The sequence below is a fragment of the Oryzias latipes genome, chromosome 7, assembly GCF_053564925.1.
Source record: "Oryzias latipes strain Hd-rR chromosome 7, Olatipes_Hd-rR_3.1".
NCBI lineage: Eukaryota > Metazoa > Chordata > Actinopteri > Beloniformes > Adrianichthyidae > Oryzias > Oryzias latipes.
In genome coordinates, this window is record NC_136243.1 from 23,025,495 (window position 1) to 23,048,751 (window position 23,257).

General features: G+C 38.2%; 1 long non-coding RNA gene across 2 annotated transcripts; it reads right to left on the reverse strand.

The window, feature by feature from the left end:
* Window positions 1–6,136: 6,136 nt before the first annotated feature.
* On the reverse strand, window positions 6,137–10,876 carry LOC144993924 (uncharacterized). 2 transcript variants are annotated; one of them, XR_013657221.1, is made up of 7 exons: window positions 10,738–10,876; window positions 9,659–9,741; window positions 9,279–9,355; window positions 8,821–8,932; window positions 7,240–7,267; window positions 7,004–7,123; window positions 6,137–6,574 (listed from the first exon to the last, which is right to left on the reverse strand). It is a non-coding gene; the product is annotated as an uncharacterized LOC144993924 (long non-coding RNA). The 2 variants fall into 2 exon arrangements; XR_013657222.1 differs by having other exon boundaries at window positions 6,378–6,574; window positions 7,004–7,103.
* Window positions 10,877–23,257: the final 12,381 nt, after the last annotated feature.

A 23,257-nucleotide genomic window follows, 5' to 3' on the forward strand; every position in this document is an offset into this window, starting at 1 on the left:
TTTGCTTCTCCCACTCACTTTTTCACTTTGGAGTATTCTACAAAGCTTTGTGAAAAAAATCATCTGTTCATCATCTGCAACAGCATCCACGTCCAAAACAGAAATACTAAGTTAGATCATCTCTTTATCGTGTATTTTATCATGCTTTGTTCCCAGAAATGCTAAACGGACAAGCAGTTTTGAAGAAAACACAAGTAATATCTGAGAGAATTGATTTTGACAGCTAGGAGCTCACCAATGAGGGGAACAAGTTCCTGCTCAGTTCTTTCATCTCCAGACATATCAGCTTGATCAGGGGAGATTGTTAATGTGGACATGTGTTTCCACATGATACCAGTAGGTATAAGGCAGAAACACATGGATATGGGGTGAACAGTGAGACAGAGGAACTGTTTTAAATCACTTCAAGAGCACACCACTGATAAGATACACTGGAACTGTTTGTGTCACGCTCACTGTCTTGTAGCTGGCCACTTTCTGGTCTCCTCATAAAGTTTTCCCATCACCAACTTATATATGTAAAACTTCATTGACCAGTTTCAAGATTAAATCAGAAAATATCACTTTAGATTGTCTGGAAACTGACAGGATGCTTGTAAATTTGACCTGATCTGTGCAGACTCAAGCACAAAGAATAATTAAGACCAATAAAAGTTAGAAAACTGAAGTTTTCACAAGACTTGTTTCATTCGTTAGAAGAAGATAACTGATTGGGTATGTTATTTTTAATTTGTTTAATGCTAGCTTTGTTGAGTTGTTTTCATGAATAGAACCTAATGCTGCAGAAGGTGCACAAAAAGGGGGGTACTTTATTTCATGAAGCTAATAGCTATCTTTTATACTACAATAAACCAAAATAGGCAATAAAATACATTTGTGAAAAGTTTTTTGATGAAGCTTTTTTCTAAAATACATCCCTTAAGTGGAATTTACAACTTCACAGCTAGATGTCACTATACGTCATAAACTGGTTAGTTACATTCAATTAAATTTTGGTAAGAAAAAAACTGCCTCTTTTTCTTTAAATGTTTAGATCTGAAAACCCTTTACAACATTTAAATGAACAATACATGACTAAGCAAATATTGTAAGTAAATGACAAAGAATCTATCAATATATTTTATATAAATCCCATGCCTAGTAGGCTAGCTGAAGGAGAAGGCACAAAAACTATGGAGTTAATTCAGTCTCAATAATCAGAAATGCACACAACCGGTTTTACAAATGCACACGCTCCGATTCACAAATGTCATTTTATGCAAACGTGAAAAAATCAATTCGGAAATACACACCCTGTGTTTCACAAACACACAGATTGTGTTTCACAAATGCACACTAAATGTTTTACAAATGCACAATAAGTGTTTCTCACAAATGTGCACACTGTGTTTCACAAAAACATTTTAGAAATTCACAATAAATGTATCAGAAATGCACAGTAAGTGCTTCACAAACATGATTTTTAGGTACACATGTGATGTGAACTCACAGATCATTCGAACTGCAGACTGTGCATTCAAAATCCCGTTCTCGTTTGTGAATCTCCCCGTGTGTGTGAGAGATTTTTCTACGGTGAATATTGAGACTCATCTGACGGAGCAGGTCAACTAATCTCACCATTGGCTAGTTCTTTCTCTTTCGGCTTTTCCCATCAGGGGTCGCCACAGCGAATCATCCTTTTCCACCTCACTCTATCATGGACATCTTCTGCCCTAACATTAGCCAACTTCATGTCCTCTGTTAAGACATCCATATATCTCCTCTTTGGCCGTCCTCTTGCCCTCCTGCCAGGCAGCTCCATCTCCAACATCCTTCTACCAATGTATCCACTGTCCCTCCTCTGAACATGTCCAAACCATCTCAGTCTGGCTTCTCTGACTTTGTCGCTAACACAGGCAACATGAGCCGTCCCTCTGATGTACTCGTTCCTTATCCTGTCTAACCTGGTCACTCCTAAGGAGAACCTCAACATCTTCATCTCCGCTACCTCCATCTCAGCCTCTTGTCTCTGTCTCACTGCTACCGTCTCTAACCCATAGAGCAGAGCTGGTCTCACCACTGTCTTGTACACCTTTCCTTTGAGTCTTGCTGGCACTCTTCTGTCACACAACACTCCTGACACTTTCCTCCAACCGCTCCAACCTGCCTGCACTCGCCTCTTCACCTCTTTTCCACACTCCCCATCACACTGAACTGTTGACCCCAAGTACTTAAACTCCTGCACCTTCTTCACCTCAGCCCCCTGTAACCTAACGCTTCTACCTTGATCCCTCTCGTTCAGACACATGTATTCTGTCTTACTACGACTGACCTTCATGCCTCTTCTTTCCAGAGCAAACCTCCACCTCTCTAGCTGTTCCTCCACCTGCTCTCTACTCTCACTGCAAATTACAATGTCATCCGCAAACATCATTGTCCAGGGAGATTCCTGTCTTACCTCATCTGTCAGCCTGTCCATCAGCATAGCAAACAAAAAAGGACTCAAAGCTGATCCTTGGTGTAGTCCCACCTCCACCTTGAACTCCTCTGTCTGACCTACAGCACATCTCACCACCGTCATACTTCTCTCATACATGTCCTGAACTACTCTGACATACTTCTCTGCCACTCCAGACGACCTCATACAGTACCACAGCTCCTCCCTCGGCACCCTGTCATACGCCTTCTCTAAATCTACGAACACACAATGCAGCTCCTTCTGACCTTCTCTGTACTTTTCCATCAACATTCTCAAAGCAAAAATGGCATCAGTGGTGCTCTTACGGGGCATGAAACCATACTGCTGCTCACAAATCTCCACCTTCTTCCTAAGCCTGGCTTCCACTACTCTTTCCCACAGCTTCATTGTGTGGCTCATCAACTTTATTCCTCTATAGTTGCTGCAGTTCTGCGTGTCACCCTTGTTCTTAAAGATCGGAACCAGAACGCTTCTCCTCCATTCCTCAGGCATCTTCTCACTCTCTAAAATCCTATTGAACAACCTTGTTAGAAATTCCACTGCTGTCTCTCCTAGGCACTTCCATACCTCCACAGGTACGTCATCAGGACCAACGGCCTTTCCGCTCTTCATCCTTTTCAGAGCCTTCCTAACCTCATCCTTTCCAATCTCTGCTACTTCCTGCTCCACAACAACCACATCTTCCTCCCTTCTTTCCCTGTCATTTTCCTCGTTCATCAGCTCCTCAAAATACTCCTTCCATCTTTTCTGTACACTCTCTTGGGTTGTTAGCACCTTTCCATCTCTGTCCTTAATCACCCTTATCTGTTGCACGTCCTTCCCATCTCTGTCTCTCTGTCTGGCTAGCCTGTACAAGTCCTTCTCTCCTTCCTTTGTGTCTAACCTGTCATATAGCTCATCGTAAGCCTTCTGTTTGGCCTTTGCCACCTCTCTCTTCACTCTACGCTGCGCTTCCTTGTACTCATGTCTACCTTCCTCAGTCCTTTCTACATCCCACTTCCTTTTAGCCAACCTCTTCCTCTGGACGCATTCCTGTACTTCCTCATTCCACCACCAAGTCTCTTTACCGTCTTTCCTCTTTCCGGATGACACACCTAGCACCTTCCTACCTGTTTCCCTGATAGTTTCTGCTGTAGTTTCCCAGTCATCTGGAAGCTCATCCTGACCACCCAGGACCTGTCTCAACTTCTGCCTAAATTCCTCACAAGTTTCTTCATTCTGTAGCTTCCACCACTTGGTCTTCTTTTCTGTTTTCCCTCTCTTCTTCTTCCTGACCTCCAGAGTCATCTTACACACCACCATGCGGTGCTGTCTGGCTACACTCTCTCCTACCACCACTTTGCAGTCAATAACCTCTCTCAAATGACCTCGTCTACATAGGATGTAGTCCACCTGGGTACTCCTACCTCCACTTCTGTATGTCACTCTATGTTCCTCTCTCTTCTGGAAGTAAGTGTTGACTACAGCCATTTCCATCCTCTTTGCAAAGTCCACCACCATCTGTCCCTCCAGATTCCTTTCCTTCACACCAAACCTGCCCATCACCTCCTCAAATCACCATTGGCTAGTGAATCTGTCAATCAAACTCATCGGCAAAGCAGGCGGGTTCGCTTTTAGCCAATCGAATGGCCCCTTACACTTTCTCTACGCTTTCTGCGGGTGGCAAAAGCCCCGCCCATATTTGATTCTGGACCAGTCGGTCGTTAGCGTGTTAGCCTTAGCATGGCTTGTCGGTTTATTGCCTTCGGTTGTCAAAAATTACTGGCTTGTGCAACTTTTCAGTGGACCTGGAAGCAAGGCAACAGTGGTTGAATGCAGTTGACATTGAATCCATCGAACTCTGTACTGGTCATGAGATTTAAAATGAATGTTTCACTCGGGATTGTTTGTACGTTATTCTCTTAGCTTTCATGCTAGCGTCATTTCAACACTCAGACACGGTTTGAGTAAGCCCTGGCTGCAGCCTGCAGAATGGGTCATCATAGTGGAATGCTTTGATTGCAGAGGAATGTGAACACGCTGTGGAATGTTAACCCCGCCCACGCTGAGCCCGTGCATTTGATTCACCTTTGTCACAGCAGTTGTGATTGCAGGAAAGGGGAAGAATCAGTGGAGCACATTTTGTGTCATTGTGAATTGTATGAGGAAGAAAGAGAACAGAAGGAGGAAAATTTGAATGGTGCAATTTTTTTTATGTATCACTCAAAAAAATGATTCAAGCCCCTCTTTCATGTAACACAATAAAATTCTGTATGTTTTATTTAAAAATATTTATTTTAAAAGATTGTATCTACATTTAATTGACCTAACACAAAATGTATAAATAGTTTCCCCTATAACTCCAGTAATCCAAAATAATTGAGTTCAAGTAAGGGGCATGCTGTTGAATGCTGTTTTCCTGTTTCTCTTTATTCTTTTTGCCGTCTCACGGCTACAATTTTTCCCCTATTTTAACCATTGAACTTTTAAAATGTTCAACTCCTTCATCTAATGTAATGCCTGGTATGACTATTAGTCCTTCAAATCCTTCGACTTTTCAAAAGTGAAAACTTTAGTTCGCTTTTTCCACGTAAAAAACGAAACTGTGGCATGAAATCGCTTCAACTCGGCTTCTCCCAATAAGAGGAAAGACGATCATGATCACGTGCGTGATCACCGGAGTGATAGCTCAGTGGCTTAGATAACGGGTTAACAACTCAGAGGTTCTGAGTTCGAATCTAGCATTAGACCGTTGTTGCTTATTTTTTTTTCCTTTGCCTTTCTTGATAAAATTTAGTTCGACTAACTCGATTATATTTCATTACATGGAAGAATTTACTTTGAGGTGGGGTTACTCATATTTATTGGATGTAAATCCTGACAAAACAATTAAATTGAGTTCATCCAATGAGTTATTTTTTGAGTCTGTGAGGCCAGACAGAATTTATTAATTCCCTAATGCATGCACATGGAAACTTGTAAAAGGCATAAGAAGGCAGGAATCATGGTAGAAATTCCCTAATTCAATTAAATATTTTTATTTTATTTTAGCACATACAATGAAAAAGGGATCATGAATACAAAGAATGCATTAGGATAATACTAAACTTTAACAAAAAAGACTAAGCTAAACTGATATCCCTGCCCTTAGACCCCCCCCCTTCACAGTAAGGAAAAACTCCTTAAAAACCCGTAGGTGGCAATATTGCACATGGAAACTTGTAAAACCACCAAAGAAGAAGACGGGCTCAGCATGGGCGGGGCTAACATTCCACAGCGTGTTCACATTCCTCTGCAATCAAAGCATTCCACTATGATGACCCATTCTGCAGGCTGCAGCCAGGGGTAGTTGCACGGTTTTGATCATATGAAGGTGGAGGAGAAAAATCTTCAACTTCCACAGGTTTTGTGGAGAAACTGGCATCACTTTGCTCCGTACCACGCAGTGGGACTACATTACCTCAAGTTCATCTCACTGTCAATCACAGATACCCAATACACATCCCCTGCTCAGCCCGAAGTCACTTTGCTTGACCTTAATTTTATTTTTTTAATAACTCAAATGTCATTGATTTTATATTGTAACCATATACATATACACCTCTTGGCCAGGTCACCCTTGCAAAAAAGATCCTCATCTCTCTGGGTTTTATAGCTGGTTAAATACTACACAACAAAAGATGGTCATAGAACAACAAACTGCAAACATTCACCCTTTATTGCAGAGTAAAATTCAGTGAAAACATGGACAGATTAAAACATCAAAATTTAAGCAAATGTGGGATCTCTACTGATTTGAATTTTATTTAAACTGGAACTAATTTTCATAACTTCCTTACATACAATGAAGTCCCTTGAACAATACAGCAGTATTGATTTGAACTTTGTCTTCCTCCCCTCAGTCTCTCTTCTTCTGTATGAAATTATGTCGCCTAAATTAAGTTCTAAACAAACGGGACAGTAAAGATATAGGTCCACTCCCAAACGGTCTGAATTCCACAATGGATTGATGTCGTCTTGCAGTTCCAACATTTGTGGACCCAAAAGAGGACTGTCCCATACCGGGACATTGATCCCAGGATGAGGTTCAGTCATGGATCCACTCTCCTCCCATTCAATCTCTGGAACCAGCATACCCTGACAAAAAAAAAAAAAAAAGATACTGTTTATGAACAGCACTGTTTTTTTGTGTTTTAGATTATGTAGGAACAGTGACCGACTAATAATAACTTATATTGTTGCTTGCAGGCAGACCTCATATCTCCATAACTGTTTATAATTTGCAAATAAGTGACTCTTAACAAAGTAGTGACATTAGTACATCTGATGGCTCATAAGGCCATGCATTGTGATGCATTTTGAACTTGCAGATGTGCTATTCTTCCTACAAACAAACAATTTAGGGAAATTGTTTGCACCACACAACAATAATCCTTTTCATTCATTTTCGATGAAAATTCACTGTAGTCATTATGATTTCATGATACTCTTCTTGATACTTTCCACTTTAGTCGAACTGCACAGAAATCAGTTGTCCAGTACAGTGAGATTAAATAAAGCATTTACCCGGGGATCAGAAACAGGGTTTTGGGTCAAGCCCAACTGCCACAGCTGATTTGGTGTCATGCTTTGCTCCGTCCTGATTGGATGGCTGTCCCACGCGTCACTAAAGACATCCAAACTGGCCTGAATGCGTGGTAGGAAAATGTAATGGCAGCAGAATATGTGATGTGACTGATATTGAGAAAGTCTTGGTCCTCAGGAGAGTGCAGGATGTTGTAATATAAACCAGTAACACTCACGAAGACATCACACCAGAGGAGCTCAATCCTGTATTTGGAAAAAAGCAAAAAGAAATATTATATTGTCAGATTTATTTTTAATACATCATTCACTTTTATGTATCAGGGCTCCAGACTAACTTTTTCACTAGGAGCATAGTGGCCCCTAACTGAAAATTTTAGGGGCACAACCAGAAAATTTAGGGGCGCATACCGTAAATCAACATTCTAACCAAATCTACTAATTTCCACTGTATTACGAATAAATACTTTAATAATAGATGCAGAAATTACAATGTGCTGTTTCTAATTCAGTGTCATATTTTATTCTGCACTTTTGAAGATGCAACATGAAGGTAAACTGACAGCACCATCGCTGTCACGACAGTACAACTAAGTAAAAATAGTAAAAAAAATACCATACATTTAGAATAAAAAAAGTTTTTAGTAACAAGTGATTACCGTAGTAACCTTTCGTAATTTCACAGTTTCAAACAATACTTAAATGTATGTAAACATTAGGGGATGGAAATTCATGTTGGTGACACCAAATAGGTTTAGCCAAGATGCACAATAAGCGTGTTTGAGATCACCCAGATGGACCCAACACTGCACAGATCACCTGGTGTGAGATGTATGTTTTTGTTTTTGCTCCAACATCACCTGTCAATCAAAACAAAAATATCACGAGAAAGGGGTGAGAGCAAGACACCAATCAGAGCGAACGCAGCTGGAAATTTAGTATTGAACTGACTAAAAGCTGCCCTACAGACTACAAAACAATGCATTATGGGACATGCGTCCTGATGGGTTTTTTGTAGTTCACTGATCAATTAAAATAATTTAAAATACCAACTGATTAAAAAAAGGCTACATCCATTACAAAACATTAAAATAATTATAGAAGATGTAATATCACAGCTCATACTTAGGGGGAGAGGCATATTAAAACGAAATTGAATGTTAAGGACAACTCCTAATTCCTGGTCTCTTTCAGTCTCGCTGCAGCTTCGACTTCATGCGAGTTTGAGACCCCTGCTGTACACTCTGTCACTGGTACACTAGCTGCAGGTCGGAAGAACGAATCAATAGTTCGCTTGCTCATAGCTCAGACGCACATATCAGGTTGTGATGATATTTGTCTCCGTTTCCTTCCCACGGATGTTTACGCGCGCTCGATTATCTCTAGGCCCCGCCCCTCCACATATTTTAGCCACTTGCAGTGACTTTCCCTATTCTTCTCAGACGCATTGGCCGCCTCAGGCATCACTCAATGAAACGCGAGTGTGTGCTCGCGTGTGCTCGCGTGTGCTCCAGTCTCATGAGTATTCGCGCGAGTGTGTGTGTCTGCCTGCGTGCGTGTGCGCTCGCGTCTCATTGATGATTTCATCTCTCATTTCATCGATCACTGACGTGCTCCTTTCATGTTTAATGTATAAAAAATACGGAGGGTGGAGGATGTAAATTTACTGGTCGCACATGTGCGACTGGGTGTAAAATTCAGTCGCACACTCTCAAATTTTGGTCGCAAAATGCGACCAAATGGACGCAGTCTGGAGCCCTGTGTATATATTAAAGCTTCTAAAACTAGGTTCAACTCACCGTTGATTGTGTGTACACTTTTCCCACAATGAAGCCGTTTGTGTCAGTTGTACGTACTGTGAGCATTAACTCGGCTATGCCCACATTTTCTCCTCCGTGATCTCCTCTTACCCTGACAATAACATGAAAATCATGTCTCAAACACATAATTACAAATGCATCGCAAATACGGTACACATCAATTTAAAATGTAATGTTCTTATGTATGATGCCAATAAGTAGAATTTCTAGGTTAAAAAAATTCCAGGAGTGGGTTACATGTATCACTGGGGAAAAAATGAGGTGAGAGAGACTGTTAAGGGGGGGTAAAATGTTATTCATGAGGGGAAAGAGTTTTAGAGTTGCCTTTGTTTATGGAGAGGAGTCTAAAAAAAGTAATTTTATTTTTGTACAAATAACCAAGTACTTATACTGCCTGATATGTGAATAAAATATTTCTTTATGAATGACATGAATACCTCAGAGGAAAGCCATAAACGTTCACAGCGTCACTGAAGAAGGCCAAGTGGGTGTCTGCACAGTTGTTGTCTGCTATCTTCTCAGGTACAGGATACATGGAATACAAGTACAAATACTTTCAACTGACAGATGTTTACGGCGGCAAAAATGCTAAATTCCCAATTGACAGGTAAAACAGTAATACAACAGGATGATAAAATATGAAATAGAATAGAATAGAAGGGTATTTAATAATCCCTGAGGAAAATTTTTTAAAATGGCCATCTTAAAAAAACACATAAACACACATGCATTACAAATAGAAATATCACAAAATAAAAAGATTGATAAAAAAAGGTAAATAATTGGAAAATCAGTGGGTAAAATTAAAAGAAATTACTTGTAAGATGCCCTGCCAGAGAGTTGTATTGCCTGATGGCACGAGGAACAAAAGATTGTCACGCTGTCACGCTTCAGTAATTCCTAGAGAATAAATAAAAACACAACAAACATGGATTAGATCATTTAGCTGTCTGATCTTAAATTACATAATTTTCAAATATATGAAAGGGGAATTTTTTTAAAACACTCTTGCTATGATTACTTGAGCTTGTAGTAAAGAACACCTTTAAAAAAATCAGAGACAAGACTCTGATCACAGGAAGCCTGTGTGTAATACTTACAGTAACTTCTACTCTAATCACTTTTGACAGCTGATTTCTCCCATCCACCCTTTCTGTGACTACTTATCGACTACAAAACAGCCTAAAAACATAATGTTTGGGATTCTTGTCATTACGTCATTGGAAGTAAAGATACGGGGATTTTAGTGGCTGTCACTCTGACACAATCTCACAGGGCTTTTCAGCACAATACGGGTTCTAACGTTAGAAACTTAATGAGGCTTCTTTCATTCAACAGTGGATTCATGTCTGTTATATTTAAAAAATGCCGTTTTCATGAATGTCATATGAATTAACTTTGTTGCACAGTCCACCCCGTCTTAAAGTCTGGGTTGTGAAAATGCTGTGTCTAACTTTAACCCGGATCGCGTTTACATAAAGGCAGCACACGGAACAACTAGCTAGTTAGCATAGCATAGCATCAGTGTTTAAACAAATCGCCGTCTCCAAATCAATACTTTTTATTAAACTTTCTTTGCTGCTGTAAATCCGGCATGCTTTTCCCCTTAGTTCCTTATGAATCATGTTAAGAACCTACAGATCATTGGCTATAGACGCTAGCTTGAACCGACACCGGCTTGAACTTCACTCACACTCACAGGCAGACACAACTTGCACAGGCTAAGCAAAACAAAGCTGAGCTAATTTGCGGTGGGGGTACTCTGCAAACGACTCGGCTGCAGTGTTCATAAAGCATTCACACATGTCACTTGGCAAAGGAGAACACTTCAACTTAGTATTCAATAACATTACAGGACGCACAACGAGGGAATGATCAAATAAATGCATTACTTACGGGCTGAGACTGATCCCGTTCAGAAGACCTCTCCGCCATGTTTGCCGCCCGCGTCCTCCCAACTGCTGTGCTGAACAGCTCCCTCCCTCGTCACTTTGAAAGTGAGGAGTGTAAGGGGCCATTCGATTGGTTAAAAGCGAACCCGCCTGCTTTGCCGATGAGTTTGATTGACAGATTCACTAGCCAATGGTGAGATTAGTCGACCCGCTCCGTCAGATGAGTCTCAATATTCACCGTAGAAAAATCTCTCACACACACGGGGAGATTCACAAACGAGAACGGGATTTTGAATGCACAGTCTGCAGTTCGAATGATCTGTGAGTTCACATCACATGTGTAACTAAAAATCACGTTTGTGAAGCACTTACTGTGCATTTCTGATACATTTATTGTGAATTTCTAAAATGTTTTTGTGAAATACAGTGTGCACATTTGTGAGAAACACTTATTGTGCATTTGTAAAACATTTAGTGTGCATGTGTGAAACACAATCTGTGTGTTTGTGAAACACAGGGTGTGTATTTCCGAATTTATTTTTCACGTTTGCATAAAATGACATTTGTGAATCGGAGCGTGTGCATTTGTAAAACCGGTTGTGTGCATTTCTGATTATTGAGACTGAATTAACTCCATGTTTTAGTAAAATTCATATTGGTTTACATAGGAACAATTTGATAAACTGTTCATTACGGCTTTAGATTTATGGCATTTTGTACGTTTTCTGAAGCACAGGTCTTTGACAGATGTCAAGAGTTAAATTGAGTATTGCAACGGTTTGATTCTTTTTTGTCTTCAAGAATTCTTTTGGAGATGTTTGCTTGAAATGGTTGTCCTGTCCTCTGACACAACTTAGGTTTAGTTAAGCTTTTGGCCAGATGACCCACTGACTTTGCATAGAAACTATTTATGTTCCCCACCAATGTCTTTGTCACACTAATGTTTGTATTTTCCACAAAAAGTTGATGGATATTTTACATTTTATTTTATTCTTGGTCTTGCCTAAACATAACACTTCTCCAAGAAGCTTTTAATATGATGATTGTATTGTTGTTGTGTATTATTCTTATTTGATAGCTTGAAATAAACCATTTCAAATCAAATAAAAAAAACGTTTTGGTGCAGCTTAGGCCTAAAAGCTGAAAGGGGATGACTCAAGACAACATAACATTTTTTTACTGATCGGTTTTTTGTTTTTTTCTATCAGAATTACTTTAGAATTTGTCTGTTCCTGCTGGAAAAAAGTTGCCATAAAATTAGCAAACTATAAAATGATGTTTTTATAAATGCAGATACGCTTTTTAGTTGATCAATGAGAGGAAGTAAAGCAAACTAAAACTTCAATTTAAAAGGAAAAAAAAAGGAAGCCCGGAGGGAAAACTCAAATAATAAAAAGGCAAGAAAAGTTCAAAAATGTCTGATTGACAGATGTAAAATTGGAAGAAGATGCAAACACTAATTTGTGTTAATGATTACTGTTAATGTTTTTTATAGTATTTCCAGAAAAAAAAGAATAGAAAAAAGTATACATACATGTTTTTCTCTTGAACTTGAACAGAGAATAAGCTACTATAGGTACTGTAGTTTATGAGCCACATTGTGCACTTTATGTTCATTTTAGGTTCATTCATCTATATGTTAATCTTTAGATTTATTCAGTTTTTAAAAACATTTTGAAATGTAAAAAAGTTTTGACAACCAAAATAGTTTTGGTTTTTAGCAAACATGAACTGCGACCTGGATCCCGAGCTTTAAGTACGCTCCACACCTTCTACTGAAGTCTTGCAGCCAGTAGAAGTGATCCAAAGCAGGCAAGAATCTGATCTCCAGCACACTGCCTATCCCTTTGTCTTAGAACCCAGGAGACCCTGAGAGCCCGTCCATCACAGTCAGAGAGTGTACCGAGAGCTGACACAGGAGCAACATTTCACTTTGACAGACCAGGACAAATGCCAGCCTGCGGATGAGGGTGAGCCAACTTTTTCTGGACTGTTTTCCGTGGGTGCAATGCAACTTCTAATGAATTATGGTGTGTTATCCCCCTTTTTTTCCCCCTGAAAATGTGTTTTGATTTTGATGCTGACAGTTTCTTGCAGTTATATTCATTCAGTTTAAAAGCAGTCAAGAAAATCCCTATTCTATAGTCTTACTTTTTTTAAGTTTTGAAAAGGTATGCCAGGTTAACGGAGAGTTTATTTCATAACAGAAGATGGGATCAGAGAGACAACATCGGATAAGCAAGAATTAAAATAAAATTAAATTAGATTGAAATAATAACAAATTGAATGTGAAAATGTATTTGTATTTTGTTTTTAATTAATAAAGCTTTTTTTACATAAACAAACGATGTAACGTATGTATTTGAAGCAACTTGGTTACGATCATAAACAGTTTGAACAGATGATAATAGCTCATGTTTTCAACACTCCTAAAGTGCATTCTTTAATAGTGAGTCAGAGATTTTACCTTCATCAGATATGATGATATCTGCCTGACAAGTGAGTTCTCATCTCAGTAAAACACAGCGTGGCCATGTGTCAGCAAGTGTATTCTGATTGGTTTGGATGTCTCAGATGTGGATGTGGTCTGATCTGAGTTCTCACGCTTGACCATGAGTGTCTGTTTATGCCGTATAAACTATCTGTTACATCTTCTTGATGAACTCATCTGAGAATCCTCATTTTCCATAGTAGCATAACTTTTTATATCAATTCACATTGAGTTGTGGGATTGCTGCTTCATCCAAAACCTGGATATGAACTATTCCAACTCCACGATGGAAAGATATTTTTTACAGTAAACTGTTTTATGGAAAAGTTTGACGCAAAGTCCCAAACATTTTTTATATATTTAAAATGGGAAAATTGTTCAGCTCAAGCCAACACTGCTTGACAACCAAAAAGTTATACTTAGATTCACATATATATATATATATATATATATATATATATATATATATATATATATATATATATATATATATATATATATATATATATATATATATATATATATATATATATATATATATATATATATATATATATATATATATATATATATTTGAAAATGTGCAGTTTTTGGAAAAATAACACAGCTGTGAAAAAAGTTATAGTTGTTTCTAACTTTTATGTTACAAGCGATATGGAGGATGGGTCATTGCCAGCATGTGCATAGCATATGACCACTGAGGTCTTGAAAGCTCAAATTTAAACCATTTGAGCTCATCTGTATGTCTGTGTGTGGGCTGTGTCAAGAATAACACAAAGGTGACATGACACATGCCACTGGATCGAACAAACATTTTAGTGATTTATTGAAAAACTGCTAAATTCCCTGTCTTTAAAAAAAAAAAAAACTCCTTAAAAGGTCAATGTGCATGTTACTGAATAAACAATTAGTAAGATAATGTCTCAAATTAGTTATTTTCACCAGATAGTGATGGAAGGAAACTAGGGGTGTAACGATTCATTTTAACAACGATTCAATTTATATCATAAGTTGTGGTTGCTGATCCACCTGTATAGACGATTTTGGTTCGCTTTGAACGATTCGATTCACTGTCCTAAAATTAATCTGGACATCTTTAGCCAAAGATTCAACCAGTGTGACGCAGAGACTCAGAACAGCTGGGGTTTTTTTCTTGCAAGATAATCAAGTGTAAATGAAACATGTGTACAAACAAGTAAACAAGAATTAATGGCAAATCCATTCACATTTTTGTTTCATAAAGTTCACCCCACTGTTGTTTTTCTACATCCAAATGTTACAAATGGAACATTATTAGAACATTCTAGCACACTGTACGGTCACATGTCATTGCTAAATGTCCACACATTGGACTGGAATGATGGACTGATCATTTTATGCTTCCATCACATGTGTGTTGTCCACTGTGATGGACTTGGTCATTTTTAACTTATAGTAAAATAAACCTACCATGCCTCAATCCATTTTCAAAATCAATATAATCAATTTTTATTTTATTTTAATAATAATAATAATAATAATGGATTGGATTTTTCTGCGCTTTTCAAGACACCCAAAGCGCTTACATTATGTCCATTATTCATTCACTCCTCATTCATACTTGGTGATGGTAAGCTACGGTTGTAGCCACAGCTGCCCTGGGGCAGACTGACAGAGGCGTGGCTGCCAGTTCGCGCCTACGGCCCCTCTGACCATCACCGGGATCATTCATGCGCATTCACACACCAGTGGAGCCACACTGGAGGCAAGGAGGGTGAAGTGTCTTGCCCAAGGACACAACGACATTTTGAAAGTGTTTTGTAATGGATTAGGTTGATTCTATTAACAACTTGTCTCAAACAGATCGATCTGGTTGGATCGTAGGATTATGAATGGATTCACTGATTAATTGAATAATTGTTACACCCCTAAGTGAAATCCAACTGTTACACCCTTTATTGAAATTCTACTGTAAAAGAGATTTTTTTTGTAAAAATTACATTTTTTACAAAGTTCATGCCACAGACAAAGTAATGTTCTTCGTCAGCACTAAAAATCCTCACTTGGTGTCCGTGTGACCTCTTTGTCTTTTGAGCTCACAGTACAGAGCTGAACAGAAGTGAGGAGGGGTGCTCACATGTGTAATGTTTCTTGTTTGTGTCTGTGTGTGTACTGCATTTGCTGCCCCACCAGGACCACGTATGGTATAACCACTGATCATGTACCATTACCAGGGAGAATATCAACCACCTTGTTGGAAGCTAATGGAAATCCCTACTGAATAAACAAATCACAATAAAGGCTCAGTAACTTCGACACTTCAAAATAGAACAGCCGTATATGGGGGATGGATTTTGTTTAGGCAAACTGCCCTGGAATGTTTGTAATTTACTTATTTATTGTCACAGTCTTATTATTATTTCTTTTTATGCCAATGTTTTATCATGATTTTAATGATTAAAAAATAATTTAAAGTTATAACTTTTTCCTACCACCATCACCTGACACAAGGTCAGCTCTGCCACCAAAAATGCTGGCCACGCCTCCACGAAAAACTGGCTCCACCTCTGACACAAAAGAGTGGCTTCAGCTTCACCGAAGTATGGCTCCACCCAGAAAGGCTGCCTCGAACTCTGTTATATAAAAACATGCCTCTGTCTCCTTCCCTTAGAGCTTAATTATTGTGTTTTTAATCGTTTTCTTTTTTCTTTTTAATCAGTTTGACAAGAATATTTTTTATTTTTAAAGAAAAGGTTAGAAAAGAAAAAATGATAATGCACAATGCCGTTCATTTTATCATAACTTGGACAAAAAGATGGTCCAAAAAAGAGAACCTTTTTCACATTTGCTGTTTATCCACTGATTTTTAGCAAGAAAAAATGGAATATTTATAGCTGGTTACCTGACATGAGTGAAAAATAATTAAATCATTCCAATGAATTAGAATTTTGTTACGACGAAAAAAATGCAAAATGTGTACACAACTGTTTTACATATAGATGCATTGGCAAAATATATTTTATTCATGATTGCTTTAAATCAGTTATATTTTTTATAGGAACCATGTAATCGGAAGCATTTAAGTTAATTTCCACTGGAAAATACAGCGTGTGTAAATTATTTCAAGGGAAATATTAATTATTTAATTATTCAGTGGAAACGAAATAATAACAATTTGAACAAATCGAGGGAATTAATTTTCCTTCTGAGGGAACAAATTACTATTTTGAAGGAATTAATTACTGTTCCAAGGGAACAAATTAGTAATTTTTTTTCACTCATGTCAGGTCATGGGCTCTGTTGGAACTTTTTTTTCAACAGTGAAATAAAAGGTGTTAAAATTAGAGTAGAAAAGGTGGATCCCAGCCGCATCCTGCGAATCAGGGAACCCCATAAAGTACTAAAAGTCTAAATGTCTGTGTGTGTACTCACACATATTTTCTATATGTGTGTGGGATGGGGGGATTGCAGAATGTCTGAAACTAAACCACAATTGGTTTTTATACGCTTGTGGTTAACTGGACCCAGATGTTGCAGCCAGCATTAAACCTACCATCAAAATGGCCATTTACTTTTCTTTTTACTTTCTCTTTAATGTGTTATATGCATGCAGGCTTGGACACATGATTTTATGTGTAGATAACGTAAGTTTAATTAGAATGAACTGCCAACACCTCTGTCGATGCTCAGAACTAAAATGATTTTGAGGCACAACTGAACAGTTTGGGAACGATTCCTTCATATAAAAGCAAGTAACAGCTGGAATGTTTTGACTTGACACACTTCAAGATTTTTAACTATAAAGAAAGCTGGTGTATTGAAAATTGAGAACACATCACAAAGGAATACTGTACATGCATGAAAATTAAGGTCCACTTAAAAAGTAAGATACCCTCTGAATAACAATTCTGACCTACTTGAAGTCCCACTCCAATCATCTTTTAATCTATTTAAAAGCAGTCCCAGTGGTCTTTTAATTATGATGATGCTGTTTTAAGCCAAAATCAATAAATCAATAGTTTCTGCATAGCTTCAGTTGTTCATTTGAAATTCGTCTTTGAATTGTTGGTGAGACTGTTGGTGCAGAGTATGCCCACCCCTATTTCCCGTTATCCATCTGTTTCGATGGTTTTTCGCCATCTTACAGCCCCTCACAACAGGGGCTCAGTGGAGTGGGTCTTCATGAAATCGTTTTAGTTCATCATTCTCCTATAGTTTACAGCAAAGTGTAGCTAAGTGTATTAAATATAACTGCAACCAGAAAACCCCCTTTTGTGTTTTCTCTGCTCTGCTCTGATTCCAGATAGCAGACTTTTTAGGGACTTCTTTACTGTTAAGCTCTGTCTAATTAAAAAGGCCACAAAATGTCTGAAAATAGAGCAAAATCCCAATTTTATGAATCTGTAAAGTTTGATTTATGTTCTTCAGCACGTCATTTCACCCCATAATTCTAAATAAGGTAGGTAACAAGCTCGACCCTAAATGTTGTATCTTTGAAATGCAACTGGCACTAAATCACCAATAACATATTTAATGGAGGAATTTACGGACAATGACCAGCTGGAAAGGGGGTTCTTAATTTATACGCTGTTGAAAGCAGTATTTAATAAATGTTTTGACCCTCAGGCTTTTATTTGAGGGTTTCTATGTAACATGGAGGAACATGTACTGAGAGCTTCACACCCGTTTTTTTAGGCTGTACTCATGCAAGTGTGCAGATAAACAGATGCTTACAAAGGAAGCATAGAGCTAAAGAGCAGCACCTGAGAAAGGAGAGTGTTAATTGAAAGCGAATGTGTCTTTTCTGGCTGTTGGGCAGAGATGGGCTGAAGTCCCACTTGGCTTCCACTTCAAAGGCCCTGCCCGCCTGACTCGAGTGCACCTGCAGCCGGTTAAACCCGGCTCTCATCACTCAGGCCGTGGAGAAACCTCTCCCGCTACTCAGAGCCCTCATCGCAGATCTTTTTGCCAAATACCCGTAATGGCTCTCATTCAAGAATTTAACCTGCAATAACTGGTAGGCCGTACAAACTTTACTAACAACATTATGGCAAGAGATCTATTCACAGTGGGTTCATTATAGGTCACAGAGCTCAAATTTACTATTTAGAATTGTAAAATAGGTGCACTCATTTAGATGGGTTAGTATTATTTAGATGATATGCAGTTCATATTAAAATCAGGGGATTTTTACATTTTTTTTATCTGTTAACATTTTGCTGATGACTTTCATCATTTTAAAAGAAATACTTGTTAATCTGTTAGGTTTTACCATATTCTAACTATGCATTTAAGCCAAAACCCCAGTGTGTTAGGTTTAATGAAGGCAACTGAATTCACTCAAAACAGGCTTCTGTCAAAATACTTGTTTAGATTTAAGGAACCAGAAGCAACAAATGAAAAACCATTCAGCATTAAAAAACTTCAGTAATTTAAGTCTGTAACCAGGAAAGTAGTCAAGTAATATTAAAGAAGAAGTAAGAAAATTACAATATTCAAAAGGTAGGCTTAAGGTGTTTACATTATTTTCATTTAAGACATAAATTCTAATCTGAACCAAATCTAAACAATGACAGACCTGTTTTTCTGTTAAAAAAATTTAATCAAAGACAAACATTTTAGAAGCAACAATGACCTAAGGTGCTGTTAAATGAAAGGATCCAAAGGCTGCTATTACTTTGCAGCTTTTAGAACCATATCACTAAGGAATCTGAAATGTAGGTGAACATTATAAGACACAGAAAGACTTACAAAATGTAGAATTTTATATTTTTAACAGGATTGCACATTTATTCCATTCATGCATTTTATTTGAGGGTATTGAGAATAATAAGAAACTGAAAATAAAACTTGTCAATGACCTGATTTTTACAAAGCTATCTCAGTAGCGCAAAACGTGACCTGCAGATACGTCACTCAGACCGCTCATTATTAAAACAGAAAACAGTTCAGCAGACACTCAATTCCCTTTAAAAGAAGCAAGAACATCATCTATGGGTAACAGCGGAACAGTCCTCAAAAAGGTACATTTTTTAAATCAGCTTCAAAAACACGTTTTGATATTTATTTCAATCTGGGGGGAGTTTTAATCTACAATTTCAGTTTAAAGTCTGAAATTGAATTTGATCCTTTCATTTATTTCTGATAAGGGCTGTTATATGTCATCTTAATCCAGATTATGGTAAAGAATTTCATTTGAAAACATTCACTCAGGCTTTTTTTCCCAAATTGCTCTGATATTTTCTGTATTATTTGTGCTGCTATGCATACTTGTGTGAGAGTTTACACACACCTCAGACTCATGCAGTATCATGGCACCTTCAGGGGTCCTGTAATGTTCTCCTATGGAGCCTGAATTTGTGTGTGATAAAATCAAAAAATGACAACTTATCCTTGAAAAAAGGAAGACTTTCAAGTATGTAGTGCTTACTCCTATGAAGGCCAATGATGTAACATGACAAGGTACGTAGAATGTAGCTGTGAAACTGTATAGGAACAATTGTCTTTCAGTTCATATGCCTTCTACTGCACCTTTCACGCTGGCAGAGAAGTGATTGACAGCAGGCTCTGACACTTTCTCTGAAAGCCAGCCAAATGTTTCAGAAGCCTCTGGAGTTGCTTTTTTCTTCTTTTTCTTTTCAAAGCAGTTCATCACTGTTGGCAGATCTAAATTTACTAGACAATAAATTACCACAGTTCTGGTTGTCTGGCACACACATTGGGGTTATATATTTTTAGGGCCCATGTTGTAATCTGACATTTCATTAGCTTTAAAAAAAATAATAGAAGAGTTTCAGATGATCGATATCTAAACCGATTCTTCTTGGGAAGCAAAAAGAAAAAAAATCCTTATCACTCAGATATAACTGAGTTTATGTCTCAAATGTTTGAGATCATTTTTGCAGGAACTCAAATAAAGTGAATCTCAATAGTTTTCTAAAAGGGTTTAAACGATTGAAAACAGGATGCCAGATTTGAACACTGGAAACTGCTGATGATTTGACGTCATTTTCTTTAAAAATTTTCACTTTGGTTGCCCTTTTGGTTTGTTCATGTTTGTGGACAGTGGTGTCTCTGTTGGTTTTCTCTCAATAAAAAGATTAGGCTCCAAATGAACTTCCTTTAAATAATTTCTCTGAGGTTTTCTCAAAGTTTCTTCTCTTTCCCCACACTCTCAAAACAAGCACTTGAGGCTAAATGATTCTAAACCATCTTGGAAGTGTTATTTTTAGTCCCTCGTCTGGGTGACAGTGTCAGCTGAGACACCCCTGTGTCCCTGAAGAGGAGGATGTTGTTCCATCCATCTTCTGAATCCCTTCTGGGGTCTTGGGGCTGCTGGAGCCTATCTCAGCTACTGTTGGGCAAAGGTGGGGTTCACCCTGAACAAGTCACCAGTCTGTTGCAGGGCCACATAACCACACATTCACATCTATAGGGACAATTTACAATGATCAATTTACCTATGATGCATGTTTTTGGACTGTGGGAGGAAGCTGGAGTGCCCGGAGAAAACCCACGCATGCAGGGGGGAGAACATGCAAGCTCCACACAGAAAGGTCCAGCTAGAACTTGAACCAGGGCCTTCTTACTGTGAGACGAGAGTGCTGAGCACTGCACTACATACTACATACACCACTGTGCAGCCTGAGGATGTAAGGGTACAGCTCTTAGCTTGTCATTAGTTCCATACCTCCTGTTTGTTTCTTCAGAACAAGCTAATTTAAGGACCAAAACAAGCAAACATTGGTCCGCTCGAAAGTCTGCACTTTTCCTATAAAGCAAATGTGGCTCATTCAATGAGTGAAAATAAGGCAAAAAGAATCAGAGTTTTGAGTTCTGGGTACTTTAAGTAAAAATGGAAAGATGGAAAGATCTAAGAAAGTCTAAATAAAAGTGAAAGTTGTAAACAAGCCTAAATTTCAATGAGTCCATTGATTATTCTGTTCAGATCAGGCACTTACTCACTATATACCCTTGTTAAAGCTTTACTGTTTGTCTTTATTATTTGTGTCTGTTTTATCCATTTTAACTGGTACTTTTGACCTTTTAAATAAACTCAATAAAACTTTTAAGCCCCCACTTGAACCATCTTTTTATCTATTGTGAGAGCATTCCCAGAGGTCTTTTAGAAATGATTATGCAGTATCGGCCAAAATCAAAAAGTCTGCGTCCTATTTTAAGACATAGTTTCTGCAGAGTGGCAAGAGTTCTTTAGAAATTCGTCTCGGAGGTGTGGACAAGAGTGTTGTAAGCCTGTGCTCATTTCCCATCATCCCTCTCTCACTCTAGTTTACAGCCCTCACAACCCCAACTATACATTACACGTGCAACAAAAATGGCGAGGAATATTGAAGCTGCCCGGCTGCACAGTTTTAAGCCAGAAACCATCTTAGAATAGTAAAAAGGAAGATGCACGTGAATTTATTTATTGTTCAACATTTTGACTATTTACTGTACAGAATGGAAACTATTTTTGTAAAATACTAATTAAGTTTTTTTAACTAATTCTTTTTAATAAAGTTTTTAAATGTCCATCTCCATCCTGGGAACTGCTCAATTCTGTTTTCCCTTTTTCTCCCTTCTACCTACACTCTTTGTATGTGGGAACCCGGCCAGGCTCCATGACCTGCTGTCTTCTCTGTCCTCCCTGTTTCAGTCTGCCAGCAGGATGAGAATACACACTGAGCTCATCTCTGGACTGCTTGACCAGTGGCATCCAACGACATAATCCCCACAGGGGACACATTACTATGCCATTAGTGCAACTCTTCCAGCTACAGCTCATGTCTCTGGCTCACTTGGTTTATTCCCCTTGTCCAACAGAAAGTTTGTGGTCACAAATAATCCTGAGTAATACTGGTGTATTAACACAAAAATCTATTGGATTAGTAGCTGAAAGCCCCTGCCACCGTTACTCTCACCTCCATTCCTCTGTTAGCGCCGAGCAGCATTTCTACACAGCAATCTTTAACTGTTCTGCTTTTATTTTGAAGGTGGCTGTCTGACTGAACTTTCACATATTAGGGCAAAAACCCACATCCACCAAGATAGGTGCTTTGTTTTTGCAGCAGAAAAATACCTCATGTTGTCTAGAGACTAAAAGTCTTATCCAGCCAGGAAGAAAAACTTCCTGCAGCATTTCCTGAAATACTGCAGGAAGATTCTTCTTCAGATGTGGTGGTTCTTCACTGGCTCCTGCAGGTCAGGAGTCTGCAACCTTTGACGCTAAAAAGGCCATTCAGTTCAATTTCTTACTGACCAAAACTCAGCCAGAGCTGCAAAATTCTACTTTTACGGTTTAGAAAAACACACTTTATTTATGTTTTTGTGGTAAATAAATTGTTCATTTATGAAATATAGCTTTTAAATGAAATAATTGAACTATGACAGTATTTTATATTTCTATTTGTAACAATTTTAACTTATTTTACTTTTGACAGCAGCGTATACAAGTTCCTTTCAAAATAAAATACACCCTGTGTCAAATAAAATCCACTTCCTGCAGCGGATTGACTTGAATGAAAAAGGTAAGAAAGTCAAACATGCCATTTTACATCATCAGGACTTTACTGTCTTGATTCTTCTTCTTCTTTTACAAGAAAACATGACAATATACTGTAGGTGTAGAATCAATTTTTTTTAAATATTCATCTATGCATTTAAATGCAATTCTATCATTTTTCCATTTGAACTCTAACTAGACACAGTTATGCAGCAGAATATAAGAAATATGTGCTTGAAACTATTTTTAAAAATAGGCCACTGTAGATTTTCCCTTTTACCATCATTTTGCTTAGTTATCTGTCATGTTAAAAATCTAAACAGAAATGACAAAAGCTAATTAACTAAAAGAAACGACCTAAAACAGCACACTCAATATCGTTGGCATTTTTTCTTCAATGCCAAAGGGCCACAATGGAGGAATAAAAGAGCCAGACGTGGCTCCGGAACAGGTTGTAGACCCTTAGTATATAGAGTAAGTCAAAGTTCAAGTCCATAGGCATCCACAAGCATTTGTTTCCCTCACCTTCTTTGACTCGTACACTTCTCACTG